General features: G+C 34.5%; 1 pseudogene; it reads left to right on the forward strand.

Annotated features, from left to right (window-relative positions):
- LOC149547285 ((R)-mandelonitrile lyase-like) overlaps positions 1 to 18,489 on the forward strand; it is a 33,278-nt pseudogene that overhangs the window by 1,712 nt on the left and 13,077 nt on the right.

An 18,489-nucleotide genomic window follows, 5' to 3' on the forward strand; every position in this document is an offset into this window, starting at 1 on the left:
GGCTTCCTTCTTTTCATGGCTTCTCTCATTTTCATTTTATTCTTTTCACCTTTGCATTCTTTAGCAATCTTAGCTCATATGAATACATCTTTCACAGATATGATCTTCTTGCAACACTTAACAATACACTAACCACAATAATCTTTTCATAGAAAATGCTTGTAATCTTTTCATAGAAAATGCTTGTCTTTAACACTTCTTTAGCTTCCTCATATTTATCTTGCAGCAACACAAACCTTTCTTTTCCAGCCACCTTCGTGATTGACGGCAAGAGTCTTTAAAATTCTCCAACAACGCTCCCTTACATAAGAGATTTGATTTGCATTCTCCTTTGAGTCTCAATGCACCAATGTTCTAGGCAGCATTCTAATAGTATTCTCATTTCTAATTTGCAAACAGCATAAGTTCCTAGAATTAGATGTACAACAAATCATAAAACACTTCACGTTTCATCAGAATAGATTGTTCAAAACTCCAGTAAACAGCAATCATTTCTTTGGCTCATCAACCATCAGCTCTGATACCATGATAATATATTAAAAACAGAACACAGAAGAAGAAGAAACCAGAGGAAAGAAACCAAAGGAGAAACTCAGAAAATGGGCTCTGCTGAACACAGGCCCAGTCTATTAATTTATAGACAAATACATAATAAATGTTGTTTACACTGTAGTAGAAAGTTAGCTGAAATAATTATAAGGAGCAGTTGAGATGGATGGTGATTGACTGGTTGGTCTGTATTGGACACATGCAGAAATTTCTCCTTGATCTGTGCTGGGCGGCTGGTCTGTGCCGACCATATTTGAGATAATTAATTTATTTCAACAAGATCCCTTACGTTCTAGAGGGATTTGTATCAAAAGATGGTGTGCAGCTGGTAAGGGGAAGAGTTACTGGAGGTGGAACCGCCATTAATGGCGGTTTCTACAGCAGGGCAAGCTCGAAATTTCTCAGAGAGATGGAGTGGGATGAGAAACTTGTGAATGAATCGTATGAATGGGTGGAGGGGGTTGTTGTCTTTAAGCCAGAGAAGCTTTTCCCATGGAATTCTGCATTCAAGGATGCATTTTTGGAAGCTGGAGTGGGTCCTTATCATGGGTATACTTTTGATCATTTGGATGGCACCAAGATTAGTGCTTCAACCATCGACAACAACGGAAAAAGACACACAACAGCAGATTTTCTGCAGTATGCAAATCCAGATAACATTGTAGTTCTCTTGAATGCTACAGCTAGCAGAATCCTCCTTGATTTATCATCAGGTCCGCTTGCTTTTTCATCGTTCCCAAATCTGTTCTTGACTAGCTTCATATTTTGAGAACGGTAGATGTCAATTGATTTGATTGTGTAATGTTTCAATTTGTAATAGAGTTTTCTTTGTGTTATAAAATTTTGTTACAGGCAAATTAAAGGCTGTTGGTGTCGAGTTCATGAGTAGTGTTGATGGTTTCTCTCATCAAGTATTCGCCACCCATTTATCGTATTTGAGTGAAGTAATTCTATCAGCAGGCAGCATAGGTAGTCCACAACTTCTTTTGCTGAGTGGAATTGGTCCATTGGAACAACTTAATGAATTGAATATTAGTGTATACTTAGATTTAAAATCGGTAGGGAAAGGTATTAAGGATCCACCACGCACAGCAGTTATTATTAAATCTTCTAAACCGCTTGAAATTGCCAGAGCTGATGTTGTAGGTATATTTAACAACTCACAAGTCTACATTGAGGCTGCTAGCATTCCTCAACCACTAAATGACATAGACTATCAATATCTAGGTGTTATTTTTAGCAAGTCGGTTTTTCCTTTGTCAAAGGGTGAGCTCCGACTTAGAAGTACAAACCCGCAGGATATCCCAACTGTAAGATACAATTATTTTTCTCATCCTTTAGATATACAAAAATGTCTTCTTGCCGTTAAGGTACTATCAAACCTTATCATGACAAATTCCATTCAAGAGTTTGCATTTATGGATAGGGAAAACTCCAAAGTTTTTCAGTTCTTAGGGCCCGAATTACCAGAAAACCAAGCGAAATATCAAGAAAAGGAAAAACATTGTAGAGATACAGTAGAAACATTTTGGCATTACCATGGAAGGTGTGAAGTTGATAATGTGATTGACAAAAGATTTCGTGTTAATGGTGTTGATAATCTAAGGGTTGTGGATAGTTCAATATTCAAGGATAGTTCCAGCACCAATCCACAAGCCACACTATCATGATGCTTGGAAGGTATTCTTCTTCATTTGTATCTTGTATACATTTTTATATAGTAAAGATATTGTATTAATGAAACATTCTCTAATGTGATGTCATGTTCCCTTTTCAAATAATTAAAAAAATAATAATCTTTGCTAAGGCAGGCAGACCCAAGAAAGTGAAGTTTCAGAAAAAGAGGGTTAATCTTTGGAAACCGTTGGACTAATAAATGAAAATTATTATTAAAATATGTTTCATTAACCTCTCTTGGACGTGAGTTATAGTTATGCCCTCTTTTAAGGGGTTTGGAGGCATTTTGGGCGGATTCCAGAACTTGATTTTGCTCATTTCTTTGTTATTCTTCAGAGGCTGCCAAACCTGTGGAGAAGGAGACCCAAGAACGGGAGTTTGCAGGTTTTCATGGAGACCCAAGAACGGGAGTTTGTAGGTTTCTAAAAAGGCTAAGGATGGGAGTTTGAAGCCATTCCATGTGCATGCTCATACAGAGTTTGCCTTTGTGCTGAACAGTGTAGATTTGTGAGTTTTCGGGGTTGTTTTTTGGTATGAGTTTGGTGTTTCAGTAGAGTATTTCATATTAGTTTGGGTTGCTGCTGTATTTCAGACTTTAAGATGTTAAAATAGAGCTAAATATATTTATTGGGATGTGATTAAACTTCTGAGATAGTTTATTAGTGTTTTGTGGTGTTTCCAGGCATTTTTGTGTTAATTTCGGGAGCCCGATGAGCATTGTTTTGTCCTCCATTTGGGAGCTATTGTGTGCATATTATATAGATCTGGAAATGAAATTTTATATGCTGTTATGCTGCTCAAATTTCTGTAAAAATGTCTACTTTCAGATTTATTAATAATAGGTGAAGCTGTGAAGCTTTTTGGCACTATTTTCGGCATACCCGATTTGGGGTTTCTTGAGAAATTTGGTGGATCTTTGTGATATCAGTTGTTTGATTTTGAAAATCTGATTAGAGGTGTGAAATACCATATCAAATCAGAAAAGGGACATTATAGTGGTATCAGAGCCATGATCTTGCCAGCCTGAGGGTTTGTAGAAGTTGCAAGTCAGTTTTGACAACTACCCAGATCTTGCATGTCAGTTTTGACAACTACCCAGATTTTGCATGTCATAATTTATGGTTGCATGTTTCTTCTAATCAGCTGCATGTTAAAATTTATGGTTACATTCTACTTATAATCATTTTCATGTTAGTTCTTGGTGAATTTGGTGGTTGTAGAAGTTTGCATGTCAATTTTGACAACTACCCAGATCTTGCATGTCAGTTTTGACAACTACCCAGATCTTGCATGTTAGTTTTGACAACTACCCAGATCTTGCATGTCAGTTTTGATAACAATCCAAATCTTGCATGTCAAAATTTATGGTTGCATTCTACTTCTAATCTTATGCATGTTAGTTCTTGGTGAATTTGGTGGTTGCATGTTGCTTCTAATCAACTGCATGTCAAAATTTATGGTTTCATGCAACTAAGTGAAAGAGAAAAAAAGATATTTGCAGTGAGAAAAGAATAAAGAAATTTTGATCAAACCTCCAGTTGAAAGTAAAAGTAAAAAATCCAAGGAAGGGAAAAGTATGGCTGATCCAGATGAGATGGCAAATAAATTCTTCCAAGACATCCAACATACTCAGAAGCAAATAGTGGATAGTTTGGCAGAAACTAGAGAGGCTTTGCGAATATTGATAGAAAAACTACAAGGAGTTGCATCTATTAATGAGAAAGGGAGCACTTCAGAGGAGCCAAGAAATCTGAAATCCACACCATCTAAATCAACCAAAACTATTTTCTTGCCTGCAAATGAGCCACCAGTACCAAATCCAGCCATTAATCTTATGGAAGAGGTTACAGGTAACTTGATTACATTAAGAGCTACTTATAATGGCTTAGATGAAGACTTTCGTAGTTCAGTTTCTTTTAGAGAATATGTGGATATGATGAACACTTTGATGCCCAAGAAAGAGTACAGAAGGGAGCATGACATAAGTGGAAGAGAGCTCAAAAATAAAATAAGCAAGTTTATAGCACCTACTTTTGATGGAACAAATAAAATTTCAGCTAGAGCATGGCTACAAAAATTACAGACCTTCTTCACACTTAACCCCATGAAGGAGAGTGATGTTGTTCAAATTGCAAGTCTACACTTGGAAGATGCAGCCTATGATTGGTGGTATCATGGAATGACTACTCAAGGTCATGACCAGGTAACTACATTTGATGATTTTAGTCAAAGAGTGATAGATAGATTTGACCTCAAGGATGATGATTATGAGGATGTTGTTGTGCATGATGGTGAGATACCTGGTATAGATGAGCAAACATTGAGCATTCATGACTTTTCTGAGAGAGAGTACCAGGCACAGTTAGATGCTTCATCACATGAGGTTGAGGCTAGTAGTACTTCACATGATTTATCCCACCAGCTAAAGGTGTGTGAAGACAGTATTGTCACTAGATTATCTCATCATGACAGGTATGTGGAGTTAGTTGGTATTGGTCATATTACTCAAGTCAGGATTTTGCTTGAGTTACCAGCTAATTCTAGTTTACAGATATGGACTCAAGATTCTTATATTGGCATTTGGGGTTCAGTTGACTGTAAATCATTAACACTTTTTGGTAGCAGTGATTGTTTGGGTGCTACCATGGATTTGATTAGCAGATTTCACGATGTTGTCTTTTCTTGTGCCAGGAGCTTATCCGATGTTTGTATTAGTTTTTATACACCGGTGTTGGGATTTGTTCATATATCCAGTCGACCATACTTGCTAGAATGTGTTGATGATATTTCATATTTGACAGTGTGTATAGATGAGTCCCAGGATCATATTGGCATTGATGACATCCAGGAGGATGCAGTGGGCAATTTTGAAGACTTAGTTTCCTTGGGTATAGAGGAGTTGGACAGCAATGCTAATGTTTTTGATACTTCGTATGTTGATATGAGTTTTAGATTTGATTCACAGGATATGGATGGTAATACTCTAGAGACTAGTAACTTTGAGGATACTCCTTTAGACAATACATCAGAGGAGGTTTGTAGGAGACAGTCAAGCCAGTGTCATCATGTGTCTAATCAGTTGAGAGTTAGTGACCAAGACATTGCTATCACTTGCCAGCATTTCGATGCTGCTCGTCAGTTGTTAGCAGTTTATGGATGGGGTTCTCCTACTAGTGACGAGCAGGGAGGCTGTTATCTTTCCTTGACAGAGTTCCACTCTTTATGGGAGGCTATCCAGATTCTAAGACAGGATTATATGCAGTTGGTAGCCGATAGAGATTATCTTATGAAGTGGGGCAGTACAGCATATGATGCATTGTTGGCCAAGGAAGATGAGGTGAGTGAGCTTACTGAGCAGCTTGTGGTGACTTCTGAGATTCTTGAGAGTACACAGTTGGCTTTCAAGGAGTCACAGTTTCATTTGGCTAAGGTGACCATGGAGTTAGAGCGACTACAGTCTTCACCTGATTCTATACAGTCACAAGCAGTGGTGTTTGGTGATCCGAGGATGTCCATGGCCGAGATTGTCAGAGACAGTGGAGATGGGGATGCATACATCTTTGATACTAACATTGGCATATCAGGTTCATTCCCACTAGAGTCAGGTTTAGTTGAGTTGGGTATTGTAGCAGATTATTGTATGCCTGACAGGGTGGTGGCCTCTAGTACTGAAGGCACAGAGACTAGAGATGTATCAAAGATCATGTGTGATGTTGGTGAGTCGGCAGTTGGCATGGTTCCTGCTAGTAATACTACTCCCTTGGTGATATCTTCGAAGGTAGTAGTTAGTTCCAACATGGTTAATGATCAATTGCAGTTAGTTTCATCTGGATTACAGCCTGAGCCACTGACTGAGATTGGTGCATTCTATTGGCATTACACTATGAGGTATGCTCATCAATTTACCTTTGATGACCATGTTGATGAGATGATGATACATAGATGTACTTTGGTTCCTAGTGCTTATCATCAGTTATGGGATAGTTTGATGCCTCAGGATGAGAGTTGTGATGGGCATGACAGGGTGATAGGTCTTGCAGTTGACAGGTTGATAATACATGACTTAGAGCAGGAGTTTTGGAGTGATGCTTCAGCAGGTGTTGTTATTGATTATACTCCTTTGGCTATGACATCTCCTGACTTAGCTGGTGATCAGTCACAGTGGGTTGTATCACTTCTTCATGGTGAGCTGTTGACTGAGGTTGGTTTTTTTTATCAACATTATGTTGCAAGGTATGTACATCAGTTAGCATTTGATCCTTGTGCCGAGGAGTTGATGGCAGACAAATTTGGTTTGGATTGCATTTCTTACTCTTTATCTTGTAATGTCTTTTCACCATCAGCAGTGCATGGGAGTTATGGTTATGAGATAGTGGCTGGTGATTTGCAAAGTTGTGTTGACTGTAGGAGTTGTACAGTGTGTGGATTCTCCATACTTGCTACAGTTTCATTCGAGAGCATTCACCATTGTTGCAGAGTTGGATTGTACATTCCGTATAGGCCAGTGGGATGCGTTGATGGTATTTACTGTATTGGTAGTTTGATTTGTCCACTTTGCTTGGGTTCTGATGTTCTAAGAGTTTGTGCCTCATGAGTTTTTGATTGTGGTAGTGGTGATTTCGGAGTTTGGTTGAGCTATAATTGTCAGTTTGATTATGGATTCCTCTTGGTCATATTGCAGAGGATATTGCAGGAGCCTGTGTTAATTGGTAGTAGTATAGTTCATGACTACATTTGGGATCCAGGTGGATTGATTGGTTTATTGTTCATCCATTGCTTGAGGACAAGCAATGTTTGGGAGGGGAGGACTTGTCATGTCCCCTTTTCAAATAATTAAAAAAATAATAATCTTTGCTAAGGCAAGTAGGCCCAAGAAAGTGAAGTTTCGGAAAAAGGGGGTTAATCTTTGGAAACCGTTGGACTAATAAATGAAAATTATTATTAAAATATGTTTCATTAACCTCTCTTGGACGTGAGTTACAGTTATGCCCTCTTTTAAGAGGTTTGGAGGCATTTTGGGCGGATTCCAGAACTTGATTTTGCTCATTTCTTTGTTATTCTTCAGAGGCTGCCAAACCTGTGGAGAAGGAGACCCAAGAATGGGAGTTTGCAGGTTTCCAGGGAGACCCAAGAATGGGAGTTTGTAGGTTTCCAAGAAGGCTAAGGACGGGAGTTTGAAGCCATTCCATGTGCATGCTCATACAGAGTTTGCCTTTGTGCTGAACAGTGTAGATTTGTGAGTTTTCGGGGTTGTTTTTTGGTATGAGTTTGGTGTTTCAGTAGAGTATTTCATATCAGTTTGGGTTGCTGCTGTATTTCAGACTTTAAGATGTTAAAATAGAGCTGAATATATTTATTGGGATGTGATTAAACTTCTGAGATAGTTTATTAGTGTTTTGTGGTGTTTCCGGGCATTTTTGTGTTAATTTCGGGAGCCTGATGAGCATTGTTTTGTCCTCCATTTGGGAGCTATTGTGTGCATGTTATACAGATCTGGAAATGAAATTTTATACGCTATTATTCTGCTCAAATTTTTGTAAAAATGTCTACTTTCAGATTTATTAATAACAGGTGAAGCTGTGAAGCTTTTTGGCACTATTTTCGGCATACCCGATTTGGGGTTTCTTGAGAAATTTGGTGGATCTTTGTGATATCAGTTGTTTGATTTTGAAAATCTGATTAGAGGTGTGAAATACCATATAAACTAGTGATTTTGAGTACTTTGTTCCTACTTTGTAACCATATTTTTTAATCTAATTTTTATTTTATTTTTTTATGTCAATTCTTTTTATCTCCTCCAAAAAGTGGTACATAATAAAATTCAATATTTTAAAAAGTGACAGTTCGTTTGACACACATAACTCTTTTTCTAGAAATGATAATGAAGTAATTCTTTCAGTGTTGGATTTGTAACATCAATATCTAGTGTCTGCATTTTGTTTGATTTATTTTTTCTGAATATTGTATAGTTTATGAAGTTTTGAAGTGACATGAACCGTAATTCAAACATACATTCTGTTTGACACAGATAATTTGAAGTCAATTTATCATAAACCATTTTTTTTTTGAATAAAAAGGTATCTCAATATTTGAAATTCTTAATGATTAACTTATGTAATAAAATTATAGTTGTTGGAAAGCTTGCTTTGAGCAGCACATTTTAAAATTTTTTATTTTACAGTAGAAGATCATTCTCCTGCAATTATGGCAGTCAAAAGAGAAGGAAAAAAGAAAAAAGAAAAAAAGGTTAAAATTTTTGTGATTTTGCATGTTCGTGCAAACATGGCATTCGCGTGAACAAATTTACCATGTTTGCGTGAACGTATGTTCGTGCGAACATGCAAATCATGTTCGCGCAAACATATATATCACATATGTTCACGCGAACATACAAAATATGTTCACGCGAACATAATTAAAAAAAAAGTTCGCGCAAACACAATAAGTGTGTTTGTGCAAACATATGGTAAACTCAATTTCTCATTTTGCAATTTTTTTCATTTTTGTTCATCCCACTGAAGTGGAACCCATTATTGTGGGTTCACCCATATACAAAAGCATGGTGGGGGCAGGTTTGGTGGGTTGTATGGGGGTTGAATTAATCCAAACATATAAACTACAATTCCAACCACCATTCCAAAAAAAATTAAAAATACCTCTTGAAAAAATATATTGTATAAATACTAAAATGTAAGAGAAGTAAATAACATTAATCAACCATACATGAAACACACATAACATAAGAATTTTTATATGTGAAAATTGTTGAGAAAAGGGAGAAAACCATATTGGGGTGATTTCACAAACCCTTCACTATAGTAAAATGGTTTTTCCTATCACCAATTTTAAAATATTATTTCTAGGGGTTCACCTAGGTAGGATTTTTTTTTTATTGTAAGTGAGTCCACCTCACTAGAAAAATTAGAACTCCTTACTACAAGTCCACCTAGTTAAAGGATATTCACAAAGAGAATTGTTAGAGCCCACCCAACTAAGAAATTTATCTGACTACAACTATGAGGGAGCACATTGAATGATCAATAAGTAGTGCACTACTTGTTTATGAGATCCAATATTCTCTATCCACTCTAATAATGTTCACTACTCAATCTCTTCTATACACCTTGATTGTAATCTTTGTAATCACAAAGTTCTTCTAACAAAACCTCTATAAAATGAAATTAGTCAACATACTTTCTCTTAGAACAACAACATACAAATACATAGTCCTAATGCCACTTAATCTTTTTCATCCATTCAAATTTCAAACTTATTACATACATACTAGATGTAATTCACATATCTTGATGTACTTCACACATTTTTTTATCACTAATCCTTGATTAATATAAGGGTTTTCATGTAATATTTCAAAGAATAATCAAAATGTATTTGTCTTTCTCCAAATTATTATGAAATATTCCCTTCATAAATGTTTTGATCACATTACTACCCCCTCATCACATCCCAAATTAATTAAGACCCATCATCTTACCTTCTATTCTCACCACGTCAATCATACCAATCACCAATTAATAATATGTCATTGGTAGCTCAAGAACATAAGCCCATACATCTTACATTACCTTTCAACACTACAAACATTGTTCAATTATTATCATTATGTATTCTGATCGTAGACATAGCCTACATACATCATATAGAAGTTTCACCTATACCCACTTCACTTTGCTTACCCTGGATAGTGATCATCACCAAAATATTAAACATATAGTTTCTCCCCTTCATGCTGATTACAACACTTAGTCATTTTTATTCTCACTGATTGCATGCATCATGTTATTGATCAATCATCTCTATGTGGTGACTATCTTGGAAGCAAGTTGTCATCAATTAAAACTAGAAATGCAACAATACTTCTGACTACACCTCACAATCCAACAATCTTCTCAAACTCTTATATCAATTCCAATAATCCTCACATTTGGCATTGATGGAAAAAATCCATATGAAAGTGATTTTGGTTAAGCCATCAATATGAACTATTCTCCTTGTAGCTATTACTCCCCCTTATATATGCTCCCCATTTCTATTTTCTTCCCTTTTCTTGTTACATTTAGCTTTCACAGTAACCTATTCTTTGCCTTTTGTCAAAAATGTAAAAAATTTACCCATCCTTCCCTTTCTAAATTTTAACTATTTACTCACAACTTGTCAACTACTTATTTGAATTTTTCTTTGATTAACTTGAGAAAGTTCTCCCAAATTTTGGTAGGGTGTTCTATAGAAACTATCTAATCATGTAAACATAAATTTCAAATTCTTTCATTGAATCTAGTGTGCTCATATCATGTAAGTCAAATATATCTTCAACATTCTTCATAATTTGTTGCATCACTTTCACTATAGGTGCTAGGTATGATTGTAACTCCAAGAGTGTAGTTATCTAGTTTTCATATTCTTCCTAGATTTTCTTTACCTTGTTTTTTAATAGATTCACTCTTGCATTAGAGTCAATTATAGAACTTGAGATTGGATCAAACTATTCAATTAAACAATCCATTTTCTTTGGTTCCCCATTTTTTCTCTTCTCCAAATCATCAATTAGATCAAACAAGTTTGATACTATGGTCATTAGTTGACCAACATCCTTTAGTGTAACCGTTACTTCATCATCATGTTTTCATAAAGTCTTCCTATCCCTATCAAAAAATTTCACTACTTTTTTAGTTCTCTTCTTCTTATAATTATTCTCTACTAACTTCATTGAAGTTGTCTCTATGTCATGTAATTATCTTGGAATGGCTTTGATCATGGTACCCTCTAATTAATAACATTTGTATCTGGGTCATATTCCAAATTAGATACTAAGTCTAATAGAATGTCTCTTGTTTCTTGCATTACTCCAAATTTTTTATTATTTTCTCTCATTTCTCCCTTTTAGCCTTCATCTTCAACATATTCAAAATTTCAAATAATTCCTTGGGGATCAACTTTTGATGTGTACTATCTTTAATGTATCATCTTCTCCTTCTTCCTCTTCATCATTTGGACTAGCCTTAATAATAGGATTTATCCTCTTCCTTTCACTTGTAACACTTAAACTTAGCTTTCTTTTCACTAAGACAAAATCTTTGATGCCTTTTTCATCCTTTCCTTTCTTCTCTACCATTAGTTGCCTAGGTTGTACCTTTTCTGTGTGATCAATTTCTTCATAGGGAATATCTTCAATTATTACTATATCTCCACTAGTTTAATGTACCTCCTAATGTTCCATGTCATTTCCTTGTTTAGTAGTGTCAAGTATAATTTGATCAATGATCTTTGATATAATATAAGTTTGAGGAAGACATATTTTTCTATACTACTTGGCTCATCATTAGTGTCTCTATTCTTTTCCTCCTATTCAATTTTCTCTTTTTTATATATTAAACTTCTTCCATACTTCCTACATCTCATTATGAACACTTTAAGTGCCATCAATTATGATTTTTACAGCTCTATTTGTGAGTCCAAAATCATTTTTATGGGATTCAATTATTATATTGGTATCTTCAAGAGCTAATCTAGAAGACACTTCCATTAATTCTCTCTCCATAATATCTATAGATGTAATTTAAATGTTTCTCTCCATCTTGAAATGTAATAAACTAGTATAAGGCTTTTGAAATTTATGGTATACTTCATTTGGTGTTTTGTAGAACTTGTGTATACACCATATAATTGTTAGAAATTGCAATTGGAGAAATTTTTATGTTGTCATTGATGTCAAATTTATTGGTAAGAAAAATTTTCAAACCTACAAGAGAGACATTTACTAATAGTGTAGAGTTTCATATCATTTAATTGTTGAGAAGGATTTGAAACGAAGAGATCAGGAGATGACCTAGTGAAAGGTTGAGTTGAGATGTGTTAAGTATCATGGCAAGACAATGGGCACTTGATAAGTTAGTGCTTGATTAGATAATGTGTTGTTCAATTAATACACGAGGTAAAGAAGAAAATTAGATTGAAGCTAAGAGTTAAAACAAGTCATAATAATCTTGATCAAGTATTTATATTGTAAGGTCAATGAAGGAGCTAAAACAAAAGATTAAGGAAATTATGTAGAAGCCAAAAAATATAGTTCAAGTCGATTGTTAGTTATTGCCTAGAAAATACATGAAGAAATGTAGAAGTGACCGAGTAGAGTAATGTTTGAATGAGCCTATTAATGTCAAGTGAGAAAGTATAGTATGTCTTGAGCTACATAGTAATGACTCAGATGAGGAAAATAGTAATTGTCCAATGACACCAAAAGTTATAGTTTGAAAAAGATTTGATTTTGAGGATGACACATTTGGAATTTTTAAAGTAGTAAAAGCACATGAAAGATAATGATTTATGAGTTGGCATATTTAATGCATGAGGAGATCTTGTTACACAATTACAAGAAAGGATTTGATCATAAGTTTCTAGAAGAAGAAGGAGAACAAAAGGATGGAAGGATTCAATGAATCTAGAACCTAATCCTAATATCAAAGATGATGTTTAAGTGGCAAAAGATCAAAATTTCATATTTAAGGAGGCATAAGGAATGAATTTTAAGGTTGGTAATTCTTGGTTGGTGATCTTAAGGAGAAACTACAAAGAGGAGAATATAAGATGTGAAGTTTAGAGAATTATTTAAGTGTGATTTCTTGAGGAGATGCCAAAAAGATCAATAATGGAGATGTCAATGGAGGCCAAGTAGAAAACCAATAGATGAGTGAATGGAAATCTAAATTTGCAAAGTGAGTTTTACTTTATAAATCAGACCTACTACTACATATTAACCATTATATAAGTGAAAAATCCTTTAATCAAGGTGACATTCTAATGGAATGATCTAAAGTCCTCTAACAAGGCCACTCCTAACATGGTGATTAAATCCTTTAATAGGGTCACATTAAACTGTATGTTGTATAACCTCTAACAAGGTTAGCTCTTAACTAAACTCACTTCAAAAGAGTAAAAAAATGGCAACATCTTACTTGGCAGTTTTTCCCAAGTTGGGTTTTCCATGTTAAGTCCTTGTGTCAAAGTATTATTTTGATGTGTGGATGTTATTGTTATGCATGCTATATTTCATATTAGTTTTTTAAAATGTAAAGTAGGAACATATATAGATAGAGACTTGAGATATTGCATGTAATTTGAAATTGAAGATGATATATTATAGATATCAAGTGGGTATTTTAGATTGATTAATTTGTTTGAAGTGATTAAAAGTTTAATAGGTACATCTAGACCTTAGGATAACTAATTCATCCTCCCTCTTATTTATTCAAAATAAATATAACAATTTGGATTAGAATATTGGTGGTTCTTAGGAAAGTTTGGAGGACTCAAGCCAACTATCAAAATGTACAAAAAAGAGGTAGCTTAGTTGAACAAGAAGAAATTTCCAACATGGAAAATTCTTAGGATAATTGAGGTTCCTATACCTATGACAATTGAACAAATAAAAGAAATGAAAGAGCACAACCAAATGGTGATTGAACTTTCAACAACCCTCAATTATGAAAATTTTTATGATATCAAAGAATATACTATTGTTAAGAAAATGTGGGACAATTTGGCAAAAATTCATGGTGGAGACAAGAATGTGTTGAGAGATAATGCATAAATCTTAATAGGAAAGTTTGATGACATGAGGATGGAAGAAAGTGGGAATATTGCACAATATTGTGGCCAAATCAAAGAAGTGGGGAATGTTATCAAAGGCATTGAAGAACATATAACTAATGAAACTATGATAAGTAAGGTATTGACAACTTTACTTCTTATCTATGTAATCAGAGTAACTATAGTTCAAGAACTAAGATGTACCCCTGCTAAAGATCTAACCTTGGATAGTTTGATTGGTAGACTTCCTACATTTTAATTATCAAAATTTTATAACTATTCCCATACCGGTGTTGAATCTATGTTCAAAGCCCAACTAACCCTTGATGGATCTAATAAAAAGAAGAAAAAGAAAGAATGTAGAAAGTGATGGTGGATTTGATAATGAACTTGTTGAACTTGAATCATTATTGGCAAGAAGACTTCCTAGGGGAAAGGGAAAATACAATGATAAACTTCATATTATTTTTTTTACATGTAACAAAGTTGGTCATGTTTCTACTAGATATCCTAAAATAGATGAAGAATATGAAAGGAAATACTTCAAATTCAAAGGAAGGAGATATGATAGAGACAACAAAGGCAACAAAGTGATGCAAAAAGAACCTGAGGGTACCCCTATTGGAGGTAATCTAGCTCCTTGCAAATAACCACACAATGGAAACAAAAAACAAGATACACAATGTGATACCAAAAGAAACTCTTTATTCATAAATAATTGTCCTAGTTGTAAGGCCTTTTGGGTTAGGGCCAAATACATCACCAATTACAAAACATTTCTGCAAGTTTGCACAAGATCCAACTCACAATGAGAATCACAGCTAGTCCAAATCCACACTCTAGATCTTGGAAAACCCAAGTAAATATCAACTTATGCCCACAAGCCCACCAAACTATCTCCTAGCTTTCTAGACACAACTACTAGCCCTTCTCAAAGTTCACTCCCTACACTTCATCCTCTTCTCCAAGCTAGAATGAATGAATTAAAGACTCCACAAGACCCCCTAGTTATACCCAACTAAGCCATAGGCTGGCCCATCTCATTAAAAATTAAATTAAAACCCTTATATTACATATATGTTGAGCCACAAGTCAACTAAAACATAAATTAAATGCCAAAAGTCAACTACAACATGAATTAAATACCCATACATAAATTAAATGCCAAAAGTTGGCTGATAGATAACTCAACACTAATAGGAACCAAGACCACATTGAGTGTTAGAGAGACCAAGCCAAGCATCAGTCAAACCACAAGCATTATCAAGCTTTGAGTGCATGCTGAGAACCATAGTGTATGCTGAGATCCCAATACAAGTCAAGCTCCAAGTACTTGTCAATTTTCTAGTACATTTTGAGGTCTTAGTTCATGTTAAGCAGCATAGTATATACCAAGCTCCTTGACCAAAACTATGCCCAATAATGACCAAGCACCACAACTTGAAACTAAAATCCCTCCAACATGAATGAATGTCAGCTAGCCTAGGATGCTCCTATTGGAAATATAAGAGGAGTAACTAAGAGGGGAGGGGTGAATTAGTTACTACTAAAATAAATCCTAGATCCCTTAGATGTCAAATAAAATCCAAAATGATAAAATTGATTACCTATTGATACTCGGTAAACACAGAGAAATTGTTGTAACTCATTAAATGTAGAGTGTGAATTAATTTAGTAGATCTTAAGATTTTATTAGTAATTTACTTGCAAGCATGAAAGAAATAACATGAACACATAAGACACCAAGATTTAATGTGGAAACCCAATTTGAGAAAAACCACCAAATGTAACTAGTTACTATTTTTCATTCCTTTAAAGTGAACCCTATTAGGAGCCAACCCTATTAAAAGTTACAAAACACATTGTTAGGTGTGACCTTGTTAAAGTATTTAATCACCTTGTTAGGAGTGGCCTTGCAAAAGGTCTTGAAACAATTCAATGAAATTGCCATCTTGTTAGAGGATTTACAAATTGCTATTAAACTAACTCTATTAAGAGATTTTTTTATCATTGCTACAATGGTTAGAGTGTAACAATGAAATGACCTAATTGTGATGCAATTGAATTGCTAATTATAGATCTCTATTGTGCTTTATGCTTGATCCTTCCTAATCAGATAACACTTTTCTGCTCCACAAGGATAGCTACTTATCCTTCAAGTTCACTTCCTCTCTTCTTATCTCTTTCAACTTATTCAACTTGCATATTACACACTTTGAAATCACAACTTGACCTTTTACTTATACCTTTTAGATTATCAAGTTGGATCAAATAAAAATTAGAATAACCAATATTTATTATCTCAGTCAGCTATAATCACTAGATAAAATAATTAAGCTTCACATGCTAAAATAAGAAAATCCTTTGGTAGCTGACCCAGCTCGATAGAAACTGATTATGAAGTGATTTTCTATGTTAACCAACAAAAGCTTGGTTGACACTATAAAATTGTAAAATTTCTTTCACAACTGAGTGAACTTGGTTAATACTAATTTTGTTCAACTTTCCCTTCATGAACTGAGTGAGCTCGGTTAACACTCATTTCTACTTAACTTACTTCGACACCCAAGTGAGCTTGGTAGAAACTACCTTCTGCATAAAGTAAACTTGGGAATGCTCAGTAGATTAGGAAACTATCTTCATTGACCAAGTGAGCTTAGGGAATGCACTGTAGATTAGGGAACTGTCTTCATTGACCTAGTGAGCTTAGCATGCACTAATTTTTAACTCATATGACATTTGTGTAACCTCAAAGACAACACACAATTAATCAATTGTATCCAACAATCTCCCTCTTAGGCATTGATGGCAACACAACATGTCATAGCACAATGAAATTTTTGAGAACAAGACTCCCTCTGTCAAAAAGTTTCCTTTTTTATCTTATTGAAAAAACTTCTTCTAAAGTGTTCTCCCTCTGTAAAGGAACTACTTAACTTCTCCCTTTAGAAAATTTTAGAAAGATATGACATTAACTTCTCCCCCTTTGACAACACATGCCAAAGACCATTTTGATTAGTATCAATGTACCTTTAGTATAGATTCATTTTTAATATGTCCTTGCTAATACTACATCAACTGATTGAGCTTCAACTTGGTTCCTATTGATGCATCACTAAACTTTATTTAGTGAGCTTCAGAGAAGGGAATGACCCCTAGCTTAGCTCTTAGATACAAAAATGTATCCTTAGGTAATGGCTTGGTGAATATATCTGCAATTTGTTCTTTTGTATGCACATATTCCAATCTAATTTCTTTGTCCTATACTAATTCTCTTATAAAGTGATATTTTATAGCAATGCATTTTATTTTGGAATGCATCGCAGGATTCTTTGATATTTTGATTGCACTAGTGTTATCACAATACATGACTATTGGCTCTTTGATTTCAACATTCATTACTTCCAAAAACTATTTGAACTAAATAATGTTAGAGAAATTCACTATTGTTGCTACATATTCTTCTTCTATTGTGGATTGAGATGTGTAGTTTTGCTTCTTGCTTGTCCAAGATACCAACCTTTTACCAAGAAAGAATGCTCCACCACTAGTGATTTTTTTGTCAGCAAGATTTCCTACCCAATTAGCATCAATAAATACTTTTAGGTCAAGGTTGCCTCCAAGTTTGTACCATAAGCCATAGTCTTTAGTACATTTCAAATATCTCAAGATTCCTTTTATTACCATCATGTGGTTTTTTCTGGGTTTAGCTGAGAATCTTGCCACTATCCCAATTGCTAAGGCAATATCAGGCCTTATATGTACCACATACTGTAATTTCTCAATCATTGATCTATATAAGGTCTGATTTACTTCTTTGGAGTCATCATCTTTTGTAAGCTTAAGTCTAATACACATGGGAGTTCTAACTAGTTTTGAATCCTCCATTCCAAATTTCTTGAGTATCTCTTTAATATACTTAGATTGGGTGATATACCATTTTTCTTCTGCTGCATCTACAATCCAACATAGAATTTTATTTCACCAAACATGGACATCTCAAATTTGTTATTCATTTGTTTTGAAAATGATTTACATAAGTCATCATTTCCTATGAATAGAGTATCATCCACAAATATTGCTACCAATACAATCCTTTATCTGGTCCTTGCTTGACATATAGGCTATTATTATCTTTTGTTCTTAAAAACCAATCTGTATCAAATGGTTATGTAGTCTTTCATACCAAGCTCTAGGAGCTTGTTTTAAACCATATAGGGATTTTTGTAATTTGTAGACCATGTCCCTTTTGTTTGGATCAACAAAACCTTTTTGTTGTTCAATGTAGGCTTCGTCATCAAGAATGTAGATTTAGCATCCATATGATATACTTTTGGTTGTTCAATGTAGGCTTCGTCATCAAGAATGTAGATTTAACATTCATATGATATACTTTGAATCCTTTGTGAGCTACATAAGCCATCAAAGTCCTAACACCTTCTAAACTTGCAACAGGGGCAAAGGTTTCACCATAATCAATACCTTCTTCTTGGGAATAGCCTTTACATAACAATATTTCTTTGTTTCTTAATACTTTTCCATCTTCATTCAGCTTATTTATGAATACCCATTTTGTACCAATCACATTTTTATCTTTTGGCCTAGGTACGAGAGTCCAAGTTTTATTCTTTTCTATCTGTTCTATTTCTTCATTCA

The sequence above is a fragment of the Cupressus sempervirens genome, chromosome 7 (genome assembly GCF_028749045.1).
Source record: "Cupressus sempervirens isolate cs-2001-9-10 chromosome 7, ASM2874904v1, whole genome shotgun sequence".
NCBI classification, from domain to species: domain Eukaryota; kingdom Viridiplantae; phylum Streptophyta; class Pinopsida; order Cupressales; family Cupressaceae; genus Cupressus; species Cupressus sempervirens.